Source organism: Chamaea fasciata, unplaced genomic scaffold (genome assembly GCF_029207755.1).
Source record: "Chamaea fasciata isolate MVZ Bird 193981 ecotype frontalis unplaced genomic scaffold, bChaFas1.0.hap1 SCAF_1, whole genome shotgun sequence".
NCBI lineage: Eukaryota > Metazoa > Chordata > Aves > Passeriformes > Sylviidae > Chamaea > Chamaea fasciata.
In genome coordinates, this window is record NW_027094086.1 from 95,568,716 (window position 1) to 95,581,921 (window position 13,206).

The 13,206-nt window shown below is 42.9% G+C and overlaps 1 long non-coding RNA gene across 1 annotated transcript; it reads right to left on the reverse strand.

Annotated features, from left to right (window-relative positions):
- Positions 1-3,641: 3,641 nt before the first annotated feature.
- LOC136293388 (uncharacterized) lies at positions 3,642-4,889 on the reverse strand. The gene is made up of 2 exons (XR_010722140.1): positions 4,847-4,889; positions 3,642-4,688 (listed from the first exon to the last, which is right to left on the reverse strand). It is a non-coding gene; the product is annotated as an uncharacterized lncRNA (long non-coding RNA).
- Positions 4,890-13,206: the final 8,317 nt, after the last annotated feature.

A 13,206-nucleotide genomic window follows, 5' to 3' on the forward strand; every position in this document is an offset into this window, starting at 1 on the left:
GTCCTCTCGTTCTGTCAGTTGCTGCCTGGAAAAAGAGACCAACCCCCACCTGGCTACAACCACCTTTCAGGAAGTTGTACAGAGTGATAAGGTCATCTTTGAGTCTCTTTTTCTCCAGGCTAAACAACCCCAGAACCTTCAGCTGTTCCTCACAGGGCTTGGGTTCCAAGCCCCTCACCAGCCTTTTGCCCTCCTCTGGATGTGCTCAAGTGTCTCAACATCCTTCCTAAAGTGAGGGGTCCAGAACTGGACACAGCACTCAAGGTGCAGCCTTACCAGTGCAGAGTACTGGGGAAGAATGGCTTCCCTGCTCCTGCTGGCCACACTATTCCTGATACAGGCCAGGATGCCTTTGGCCTTCTTGGCCACCTGGGCACACTGCTGGCTCATTTTCAGCTGCTGTCATCAGTACCCCCAGCTCCCTTTCTGCCTGGGCACTGCACAGCCACAGTGTCCCCAGCCTATAAGGCTGCAGGGGGTTATTGTGGCCAAAATGCAGGACTCGGCACTTTGACTTACTAAACTTCATCCTGTTGGACTCTGCCCATCCATCCAATCGTTCCAGTTCTCTCTGCAGAGCCCTCCTTCCTTCCAACAGATCAACACATGCTCCCAGTTTAGTGTTGTCTGCAAATTTACTAATGAATGACTCAATATCCTCATCCATGTCATGAATATTGAACAGAACTGGCCCCAGCACAGACTTCTGAGGGACACCAGTAGTGACTGGCCGCCAGCTGGACACAGCCCAGCTCACCACCACTCTCTGGGCCCGGCCATCACGCCAGTTCTTAACCCAGCAAAGAGTGCTCCTGTCCAAACTGTGGGATTGGATTAGATTAGATGATGTTAGGTTAGATTAGGTTAGAAGTATTACTGGACCTGCCACTCACCGATACAGATGAGCTCCTTAAAAGAGGTGAAGCTTTACGGGCAGCCTGGCCTGTATCCCGGTACGAGCCGCTGGGCCCGAGAGGCGGGATTCTGTCCCAGACGGATTGGGCTGGGCTCTGGGAGCAGGGCAGAGCAAGGCAGGGCTGTTCCAGAGCTCCCGCTCTCCCCGGCGCTCCGGGTTGCTCCTGCTGTGTCCGGGGTTGAGGCTATCCTCGGGTCGGGGCTCCGGTCGCCCGCGGCCGCCTCCCGCCGTGCGGCCCGCGGCTGTCCAGCCTCGACCTGCCCGGCCCGGTGAGTCCCGCTGCCTGCTCGGGGCTTCTGACCGCAGCCCGCTCGGGCTCCTCCGGCTGCTCCTCGCTGGTTTCCGCGAGAAAGGCGCCGGAAGGGTTGGGATTAACAAGTTTTAGGAAACAGGCAAAACAGTCTTGTCCCAGCTGGCAGAGTTTCAGACCTACAAAGCTCTTCCAGCAAAAGGGATGGCAGGGCTCAAACTGCACCCTGTGTTCCGGTTTAGAAGTTTCCCTAGACAGTGCTTTCCAGACGGTTTCCAAAGATCACTGTCTGTTTAAACCGCGCTCCCAATAGTCCTGAATGCAGTTGTGTTTACACCGAATTGTTAGGCTTTCTGGAGGTCTTCTTTCACTGGCATGAACATAACCTCACTGACAGCTACAGTTCCACGTGAAATATTTAGGGAACCGTTTGTACTGTGGCATGATGGCTTTTTGTTTGGGAGAAGAAAAACAAGAGCACAACTTTCTTCTGTGCTCCAAGTGCTTGATGGAGAAATGGACTCTAATTATAATATTCAAGTAGAGCCACATGCTGTGATTATGATACCACTTACATGTACAAACAACGTGACCTCCAGTCTTTATGCTGCCATCGCTATAGAAAACAAAGTTCTCTGCATACCATAAGTCTCTGAAAGGTATACTTAGGGGAATTGGCATCCTGTGTTCTACAAAAAACATTGCTCACCAACTGTTAGTTAAAAACATTAACTTTTTCTCCCCTTAGAATGACAGAATCATTTAGAGTGGAAAAGATCTGTAAGACAGTCCAGCCATAAACCTAATACTGCCAAGACCTCCACTCCACTCCATTTTCCAAATCACCACACCTATGGTTCTTGGAGGTTCTTGGAAATACCTTCAGAGACAGCAAATCCACCACTGACTTCCCTGAGGAGCCTTTTCTAGGACTTGACAACACTTTCAGTGAGGAAATTTTTCCTAATATCCAACCTAAACCTCCCCTCGTGCAACTTGATGCTGTTTCCTGTCATCCTATAATTTCTTCTTTGGAAAAAGAGCCCTACACCTACCTTGCTCAATAGTTACAGAGAGTGATTAAGATCTTCCCTGAGCCTCCTTTTCTCCAGACTGAACCACCCCAGCTCCCTCACCTGCTCATCAGACTTGATCTCAAGACCTTTAAACAATTTCATTGCTCTTCCTTGGTTGGACACCCTTCCTCAAGTTTAACATACAGATTCAAGGCTATTCTTATGTTTAAACTGTGAAAATCAAGAAATCAGAGCATGCCATGTCTTGATTTTTCTATATTCCATATCCTGGCTATTTTCATTTTAATTTCACTTCCCCTTTGGCAGATTACCTATTCTTTACATCTCATGCCCACAGGTTTCAGTTGAATCAGAGCTACCTCTTTTGAAGCTGCAGACCACACACTTTGAACTAGTATAAATAGGTAATATATTTTTAAGCAGCAGACTAGGGTGTTAATAGTTTACTAAGCTGTCAGTAAAACACCACTGCTCCTTTTGATGCACAAGACTTCTGCACTGCAAGAATTCCTGCTCTGCCTGAAGCCTTTGCATTCCATGGCTCATTCTAAGCTCTCCTCGTCTTGCAGAAACTTGATAATAATAAAGTTTATTGATCACAGTGCTTCATTCTGCATTCTGAAGCTTTGCAGTTATGGGATAATCACTTTCCTCCCGTCCTTTGCACCCCTTTTTCATTTGGGTTTTTCAGTTTTTATAACCTCTTTTCAGTTAATAAGGGATCCTATGTATGTGATTGCTTTCATTAAAATAAATATTTTATTTTTAATGTCTTCTAGTTACTTGGAAAGTAATTATAGAATATGCTTTTCAGAACAATCTGAAAGTTTGAACAGTTAAATTACAACTGAGCTTTAAGATTTAGTATATATAAATTCAAAGGACTAACCAAAACCTGCTAGAATTTGTAGATTTTTGTATTGCGAAACAAATATGTCCAGTGACTGACAAATAATTGGGTATGATCTGAAAAACCTGAAACATTTTGGCCTTGAAGTAATCTTAAGTGGTAAGTAGTGAATGGCAAAAACATGAAAGAGCAAACAGAGGTATCTATAGTGTGAAAAATCAGATTAATGGAATAAGATACCAGGCTAGAAAGTGTAAGGTAATTATATGTTACTCATTCATTCACACACTTGGTATGGAGAGGGAGTATCTAAATTTTAGTATAATAGAAGATAATTCCATGTGCTGGTTTGCAATAGGCTTTTTAAAAACTCCCAGACACTTACTTCTTACATGATAATTCTGCCTTTGGTTCCTGAAAGGTAACCTTCAATCCTGGTTTTACCAACAGGTTTGACTTTGTTGCTGAATTCTTAAAAAAAAAAAAAAAAATACTGTAAAAAGGATGTGGTGGTTTCATGTTTGCTGAATTTTTGTTTGCCAACTGGGAGATAGGATTTTGGGAGAAAAAGGTAAAACAGGCTTTAGCTTACGGTACACAGATAGTTTATTAACACACAGTGAGGGAAAAAAGGAAAAAAAATGAAACTTTTAAAACCCTCCTCCTCTCCCCACAAGTGTTTACTTTTTTACAAACAACGTAGAGACAAAACCTGTGATTTTCAGTCAGTTTCACCATTTAAATAGTCTTTCATCAGTTCTTTAGGTGAGGAATCTCTTAGTTTACCATGGAATTTCTTCCACTGACAACATAGAACTGTTCTCTTGTGGGTTGGAACTCTCACAGAAACAGCTGCCCGGGGGAAATTTGCTTCTATGTGGTCTCATTAGCAGTTTCCCAAGCTGCTCATGGGTAATGGAACTTAGGTATCTAGAGTGTCACCTTTTAAAGATAAGCAACTTCAAAGGCAAAGGATTCTTCATCTGAAGGAACAGATGTGTCTTCTCACTTCTCACTGAAAAGCAGGAGCTTTTCATCTCTCTCTGTTCAGGCATCTCATGGGACTACAAGAATCACAGATTCTAATGCAATATTACTCAATCCATCACAAACACCTTTGCTCAAAAATCCACAAATCATCTCCCTACATGCATATTTTTTCCATGATTTAAAGGACAATCTACCTATAGAGTTCACTTCCATAGCTCAAACAAACAAGTCCAGCCAGCGGGCAACTCTTTCATCCTTCTTTTCATTAAACCCTTTCTCACTCTCTCCATCTGACTGTTATGCTAAGTCTTCTCTATACACGGTTACTTCGTCTGTTCTCAGTCCAGGAATACCGAGTGCTCTGGAAGTTCCATCTGCTAGCAGGAAAGAGTTAAAGCTTGCCCAGGCCTGCGGTGGTCATGTGATCTCTGCCGGCGGCAGCCAAGATTTTCAAAAGCCGCGGGGATGGGGGAAGAAACTCAGGCCAGCAATCTCAAAGCAGCCCGGCTGATGGAAGGCTCCTGCCTCATCCCTCGGTCTCATTCAGGGTGGGCCCAGTTTGGAGCGGCTGCAGGTTGCAGGTTCCCTTCCCCCTGCTGGGGGAGCTGGCCCGAGGCCTGGCTGTGGGCCTGGGCCAGCTCCCCCCTCATAGAGGGAGCGGCAGAGTGTTTTACAGCTGCTAAAAACCGATCCGGGCTGGGACGGGGGAACATCATCTCTCCCGGCCTGGGAGTCACCGGGTTAGGCGGGCCTCCTGTAAAAGCCCGGGCCCCCACCAAAGGAGAAAGCCGGGAGTGCCTTACCTTCTGTGAGGGCGGAAAGAAAAAAAATCCCAAGCTTCCTTCTAACTTTTAAAGCTGTGTGACTCAGAAGTGTATTCCTACATGCAATTGGCTATTTTGTTGTCAGTTCAAAGAAAATCACCAATTGCGCCTCACCCTCTGTGCTAAACCAACACACAGGATGAATAGCCTGTAAGTAAATTTTAATTTCTTTCTCTAAACAGTAAACATTCATAAACTAACTTGATGTATTAGAATGGATCTATATTGTGATGCAAATCTATTTTTGTTCCATACCATTGACACTTAAAGAGGATGTTATCTGTCTGGTACTTTTTATGTCATAAAAGAGTAAAAATTTTGATGAAGGGTTAAGTTTGGCTGCCCCATACCAAACAAAAATGTGATGTAACATGTTACATAGTTTAAACAGTTTAAAAGTGCAGTTACCTTTGTCACTTAGATGTGCAAGGGAGGGAAACCAGTCTTATGTGCAAATGGTCTTTGTTGAGACCATAGAGGAATGCTAACAGAATTTTAGAATAATTAAATTTTCAGTGGTGGATTACAGATGTGATGTGGATTTATTTTATTTCTATGTTCTAACATCAAACTTCTAGCTGAAAAAAAAAAAGTAAAATAAATTTGATTAACTTTGGTGCCTTTACATAAAAGAAAAAATGCAACTGATGTAAATTGGCTATTAACTGTAATTGATAGCCAAATTGCTCAGATTGTAGACTGGATAACTGGTTAATAAGGCTGGACAAATTTCTCAGCTGAAAGTTTGTCATATTTTGATAGTATAGAGTACAACTTCACACCTCATGCCTTAATAATACTCATCATTGTAAAGTGGACAAAATCACAGGCTTAGTTTAGTGGTTTTAGTGCTGGCCAAACACCAGTGTAACCATTAGAATTATTTACTCATTTTTTGCTGCAAGATAAGGATTAGGAGGAGAGCAAAGCAGGCTCAAAACTTTACAGGGTATAGAGAACTTTATTAACAAAATTAAAAGAAAAATAATAAGAAATCAGAATAAACCTTCAGAACACTTCTTCTCCTCCTAACTTTTCTTTATTTTTCCTACTGACAATGTAGAGATTAAATTTGGTATTTTTAGTCAGCTTACCACTTTTAAAATAAACTTTCTTTAGGGAGAAACTTCCACTTAGGGAGAGGAGTCTCTCTTGCCATGCTATGGAGACTTTTCCACAAGAAACAGTGATTTTGTGGTTTTAATTTTTACAAATAGCAGCCGCCCAGAAATCTGCAATTGTGAGTCCCTCCTGTGGTTTTGTAGTTTCCCACAACTATCATTATGGGTCATTTCGGCTTACTGAGGTACAATTTTAAGGATGAGCTGTCCTAGTATAGGAAGAAAAAAATATCTTCTTTTATTTCTGGGAACATAGGTTTTCTTCTTCTGTCTCTGGGGCAGAGTTTCTCATCTCTTTCATCTTTCTCTTTGTTCAAGCTTCTCATGGGATCACAGCTACTTCAACATCTGCTTGCTTCAACGCGGGTGCCTTTACTCATAGCTGTGGTTAGAATGCTACATCCCCCCAATGCATTCCATGAGTTACAGGGGAAAAAAAGTCTGATGTATCAATTATATCTTCACTATAGCCTTACAAGAGAATTTCAGCCCAAGACTGAGGCATATCCTCATTCTCCTCTGTTATAAACAATCACAAACCAATTCAAAATCCAAAGATTTATTTAGCAATTTTCAAAAATCAATTTTGAAAACGCCACGATAAATCAGGACAACATCAACCGAAGGTTGGGTGGACCACCCAGCAGCAGCAATGGTGCTCTCAGATATGGCCACGAATTCAGAATATCAGGGTTGGAGTTTTATACCATTTTTCTGCCCTGAGGCAAAAACACGACTGCTGCAAAGAACACAAATTCGCCCAAAACATGACATCATGCAAATAGCACAACTGCCAAAATGTTCTTTATCCCCCGAGGGATGTTTTTGGAAGGGTTTCCTGAAAAATTGTAAGAAAGTCCAAAAAAGAGTCTCTGAATTTTCTGTTGGGGCACTTGGATGAAATCATCTGCTAGTTTCCCTTGCACTCAATATCAGATCCTTGAGTGGCTGCGAAGATGTGGCCCACCCATGATTAATGAGCCGTTTTCACGTTATCTCTTCTGTTATGTTGCAAATGTCGTGGTGGCACCTCCAAGCTAAAAAAAGACTTTGGAATTCTTGGAGACGCCTTCGGACTGTCTCCAAGAATCCAGGTTTTTTTAATTCCAATGTATAATTTTCCACATACAGTTTTAATACATGAATTTTATACAGTACATCTATTACATCCTCCCATCTTGTATTTGACTCCTTCTTTACTGACCTTAGTGTTTCCATGTTGTTTTCTTCATGTGTCTTCACTCTTTCCTTTTTCTCTTACTCGAAAGAGGATTGATGTCTGCAAGTTTCATCTGTGCACTGAAAGAGTTTATATCTTGCCCGGGGCTGCAGATGGCCATGTGATCTCTGCTGGCTTGTGGCTGCATGGCTGTTTTCTGGCCCCTGCCGCAGTCAATTCCAGTTGTGGGGCTGCTTTCTGCATGGGGCTGCAGGGCTGCCTCTGTTCTCAGCCTCATGATTTTTCCTCGGCCCCAGCAGAATGGCTCAGCAGCTCGCAGCTGGAGTGGTGCCTGGCTTGGCTCGTCCCCAAGTGTTGCCCTGATTCTTTAGCTTTCTGATGACTGTTTATATATTTCTAGTGGAGTCTCTCACGAATGTAACATAAACAAGTAGATTGTTTTCATACCAGTCTGTGATGGACTGGTGAACTGACCACTAGGGTCAGAAAGGTGTTCCTCTCATCTACCCATCCCTAACCAAACTCCAAATCCTATTTAAAACACAAATGATAATAAACTTCCTCTTTTCTCTGCTCACCTCTAAACCTGAGTGAGTGTGGTTCTTTCATGTCCCTACCAGCGACACCAAAGCTGAGCAGAGCCGGCCTGGCCCGCTGGCCGTGGTTGGAACTTGACAGTGGCAGATTCTCAGCCGAGCCGTGCCATGCCGCGGGCTGACCTGGCTGCATGGTGGAGCAGGACCCAACCTGGCCAGCGTCCAATCACCTCTTCCAAGGCCGGAAGCAAGAGAGATTTTCCTGGGGTTTGTTCGTTCTAAAATGTGATTTCACAGAGGCGTGTTCAGCTTTTTAATAAGAATGGGCAAGAAGACCAGCTCCTTTTAAATGCCTTTATTATGATCAGCTCTAGTAGGTGGCGGGGGGGGGGGGGGGCCTCGAGGAGTGGAGTTGCGCTGCTGCTGCTGCTGCTGCTGCTGCTGCTGCTGCTCCCAATGAACGACGCAGGGGAGGAAGAGTTCAGCTATGCTGCAGGGCAGAGCTGGGCCTTCCATCCTCATGAAAGCCCCTGGGAAGGTGCTGTTAGACTTGTGGTCTCAGGATGTCTGTCTGGTCGAGTGCTGTTGAAGTTATGGTGATGAGATGGAATCCAGCTCTGATTGGTGTGAGGTGCTCTATGGTTTTGCTGACCCAGAGTGGTTATTCTTAGTCCTTGGTTTTGTGTTGGCTCGTTGTTTTTAGGGTTTTTTATATCCACTCCACTCCTTCTGGGTGCTGAGGTCCATGGGAGTCTTCTTCATTTACATGCCAGGTGGTGTCATCGGTTGCCATGCGGGAGGCAGTAGGGCAGGAAAGGCAGGGGCGGGAACTCGACGGGGAAGAATACAATTCTAAAGGAAGGGGTTTTGAGGTAAGTAGCATTTAACAGGGAAAGCATTACAATAACAAAGGGTATGGGGTAAACAGTATTTAACAAAGCAGACCATTCAAGAGGTACGAGATAATGAGATAGGTAGCCTTTAACCCAGAGAAGGCAGGTATGGGGTAAATGGTATATAACAAAGGAGACCTTTCAACAGGTACAAGGTAACAAGGTAACCAGTATTTAACTGAGAGAAGGCACTTTACAGTAGAAATTTTTAACTGAGTTTAGAAACTTGTATTTTATTTCTTATATTTCTTAAGTGGTTGAACAGGTTTTCAGTATTCAAAATTAGCCAGCTGTGGTTAGTTCTGTCAGGCCTGAAGGCAGCTGCCAAAGTCCCCACAGGGAACCACTTCTGCAGCTTGTGAACTGCCTCCCCAACTAAAAACCAAACTACATGAAACCACAACACTTAGTGAAAACTGTTATCTTCCATTTTCTGATTGGTATATTGCTCTTGGATCATGGAAAGATTTTTGTATTGTTCTCATCTGAGGCTTAATGCACATGGATATCAAAGGTCTCAATAGCAAATTCCTGTACATCTGCACCCAGTTGGTGCAGATGCAGATGCATTTGAAGTCCATTTGCATTTTGAGGCCAAACCGATTCTTTTATCCTTCCCGTCCCCCTCAACTTTCCCCTGCCCTTTCTCTTTCACACTCCCATTTCTCTATCCCTTTGCCTTTAGCCTTTCCCTACCTTTAGCCTACCCTCTACTATACATCCCCCAATAGATCTTTTATCTCCTGGCCAGGCAGTGGAACAGCTATTTGCTGTACTGTTGTTGCTATCTTGTTTTTGTTTGTCTGTATTGGTGTATTTTTGGTCTTTTTGTTGTTGTTGTTTGTTTTGAGTTTTTTTTTCTAACTGAGAAGGTTATCTCAGCATGCATCGTGAAGCAGTAGAAGAACATTTTGCAGTATTTGGAAGCAGTTACTCTAATCTAGTGGAGGTGTTTGTGATTAGCAATGAGGAATGTTTCCTCGGAGCAGTTCATGTTTATACAATTACATAAAGAAGGGTGGTGTAAGCTGAAAGTTACGTCAAGTGAAATTTAGAGTGACATGGATGTCAGTGCTTTGCATTGTCTTGAAAAAGTGCCATTTATGAAATCGCTTTTTGGATTGAAATCAGGATGGAGGAAATCTCAAGATGCATCACCAAAGCCAATCTCCAAAGACAAGTGTTGATAGCTGTCGAAGCATAAAGGTATGTTCAATGTGAGTGCAGTCAGGGAAGTGATAGCAGATGTGTGTGCCCCTAAAAAAGATCTTGACGCAATCAAATGGATGAATGTAGGTGATAATTTTATGATCACGATAAGTAATCAAAAGGCTCAGGTAGCATTTGGTAAATTCTGCATTTTATATCCAGGTTTTCATTATCCTATGAGAAACAAACAACATAAATATGAGTAAACATCCACATTCTTCAAGAGTAACTTGGTCCCTGTGTGTAAATTATGGGGGTAGGGGCAAAACACCATCCTTCCTTCTACCTTTTTTCCTCAGCTTTAGAACTGAGTACATTCAACAGGCTGCTTCTCACTTTCAAAAAAGAAATTGGGAGATTTTCACACTTCAGTTATAGCCATTGTGTTTTATTATTTAGGGAACTTTGCATTTGGCTTAACAAACAGGTATGATTTAATGGAGCAGAACAATACAACAGTGTTACTTACATACAGATTTTTGAGAAAGGCTTGGATTGGGTGACATTTCAGTTAATGAAGATAGCTAATCAACAATATTTTATATGCATTCCGAATTTGGAATACAAGAACAGATGCATCTGTTGGAGAAAAGTGCATGTTTATTTCTCTCTAAAGTTCGTGTATAAAGTGTGCAAGCAAAAATAATGCTAGAAAAGTGCTTGAAGGGACAAGAAAGTGCTGGTAGTATCAAAAATCACTGCTATTAAAGAGGAAGTTTTAAAGAACAAATTTGTTGATTGGTCGGGTAGTTTGAGTTGCCTTGTAGTGCAACTCTATTGCTATGTCCCCATAATTCACAAAACATTGTTAGTGTTCAGTGCGTATAACTTGTTGTCACATAAATAGTGAATTCAAGCCTGGTTTGGTGTATTTTTTTGCTATACAGTATTTGCCATGAGGAAAATGCAGGCTCCTCTTTTATGCATAAGCAAACTTCTATTAAATAAAAATGCAAAGAATATCTGTAGTGATTTTCTGTGGGGTCACAGGGAAGCTCAGCAGCTTTGACCTTCATCTGGTACACAATGGGGAAGACAACATTTAGCAAGTTTAACAAATCTGTCTGTCATGCCTGTTGACCAGCATTCTAGGTATAGCAATACTTGGTTCAGTGGTTGGATTCTGTGAGCCCTCTGTTCAAAATCAGTTCAGCATGGGGGGGCAACTTAAAGTTCAGTAGATCATTCAAGAGAGAATTGAATTTTGAACTGTTTTTGAGTACAATGTCTTGCTATGAAGACTGAACTTACCACCTTATTTGTCTTATTTGTCTTTGAGCTTTATTCAGCAGGTGAACCAAGTTTAATTTGTATTGCTTTGACATATAGATACTTCTTGGGGCAGTAAGTGAATTTTATTTGAGTGAATTGTGTTTGATAGAGTGTTTTTTTCTGGTTTTTGGTGCTAGCAGGTAGAAACAACTAGACATCCTTGTAGAATAGAGGCTAAGTGGATTGAAAAGCTCAGGCAATCAAAATCTCATCTTCTCTCTCAAATTTTATTTGATTTCTGTCTCTATCTATGTCTATTTTGTGCATTTTCAGAGTTCAAAGTATGTGCTGAAATAGCTGTAAAAAAGACTTAAGATTTAACTCTAGAAAACAGATCAAACTGTTTCTTTTGCCTTAAAGGACCTTTCCTTTGGAAAATATTATCTCAAGATCAAGCCTGGTTTTAAGGTTCAAAAATGACTTTGTTGCTAGCAAATACACAGAATTACAATTAACTGAGATAAACACAGGCTCTAAGATGCAGCTGATGAGATGGATCCAAGGGGTCACAAGTACCGTAAGCACTGTGCTTAGAGAAAGGTTAAGTCTAGTAGCAACACTGGCAAGTGTTTCTCTGACTAGTACTTGGTATTTGTCTATAAAGGTTTTTACTGAAATATGAGGTTGGCATAATCTTGTATGATTATCTCCAATCAGTAGACTCCAATTGTGTGTGGAATTCTTTGGCATGCATGCCTATGAAAATAAGTACAATGTGCCAAAAGGAATTGGGAGGTCTGTGATTGTCTCCTTTTTCTCTCCTGCTTCCAGATGAGTGAGCTGGTGGGAAAGTGAGCCAAAGAAACTCTTATCTTTTCCCATGACTCTTTGTGAGGCAGGCACCACTCTCAGGATCGCTGTTTGCCCCTCTTTAAGGAAGAGAAATCCTGAAGTTTTTCTAAGCAATTGCTTAGAGATGATTGCTTCCTGAATAGGTGCTCTTTATGCTCTGTGTTTCCACACAAATAACACCATCCGTCCCTTTATATTTTAAACCCAAAATGATGAATACAGAAACAGATTCTGGCATACTCTGTACTGTAAAATATTCTGGGGGTCACAACTCTAGGTCACTTTGCTTCCTGTGGTCCAGTTTTCTGACTTTAAAACAGGACTTGTAAAACTTATCATACCATTACAGTGCCAGACCAAGCTTACTCTTCTATGAAACGTCTGTAAGGCTGGGCTGGAGAATCCACTATTTCCAGCATGACTGGGAAGTGATAAATTCATTACTGGCTGAACAGCAGATCCTGGAGGGTCATGATCAGTGGCACAGGGACTAGTTTGAGGTCTGTAATTAGTGGTATCCCCCAGGGTTCTATACTGGGCCCAGTGTTGTTTACTTGTTTGTCAATGTCTTGGATGAAGGGGCAGATGCCTCCCCAGGAAGTTCACTGATGACCCAAAGCTGTGAGGAGTGTCTGACACCGCAGAAAGCTGTGCAGCCATTCACAGGGACCTTGACAGGCTGGAGGGATAGGCAGAGAAGAACCTTCAGGAGTTCAGCAAGGGAAAATGCAGGGTCCTACACCTTGGGAGGAATAACCCTGACCACCAGCCCAAGCTGGGGGCCAAACTGCTGGAAAGCAGCTCTATGGAGAAAGACCTGGGGTCCTAGAGGACAGCAAGTTGTCCATGAGCCAGCGTTGCGACCTTGTGGCCAAAAAGGCCAATGGTATCCTTGAGTGCATTCAGAAGATCATTGCAAGCGGGTCAAGGAGGTGATCCTGCCCCTCTACTCAGCCCTGGTAAGGCCACGTGAAGTGCTGTGTCCAGTTCTGTGCTCCTCAGGACAAGAATGGAGCTCCTGGAACAGTTCCAGGGGAGAGCTACAAAGTTGATCAAGGGTCTGGAGAATCTCTCTTAGGAGGCAAGGCTGAGGAAGCTGGCCCTGTTCAGCAGTTGAGAGGAGACCTCATCAATGTCTATCAGTATCTAAGTGAGGAGTGCCAGACGATGGAGCCAGGCTCTTGTCAGTGGTGCCAACTGATAGGACAAGATGCCATGGGCAGAAATGGATGCACAAGAAATTCCACCTGAATGTGAAGACGAACTTTACTATTCAGGTGACCTGCTGAGCCACTTAGACACTCCTAAGTCTATGGGACCAAATGGGATTCACCCA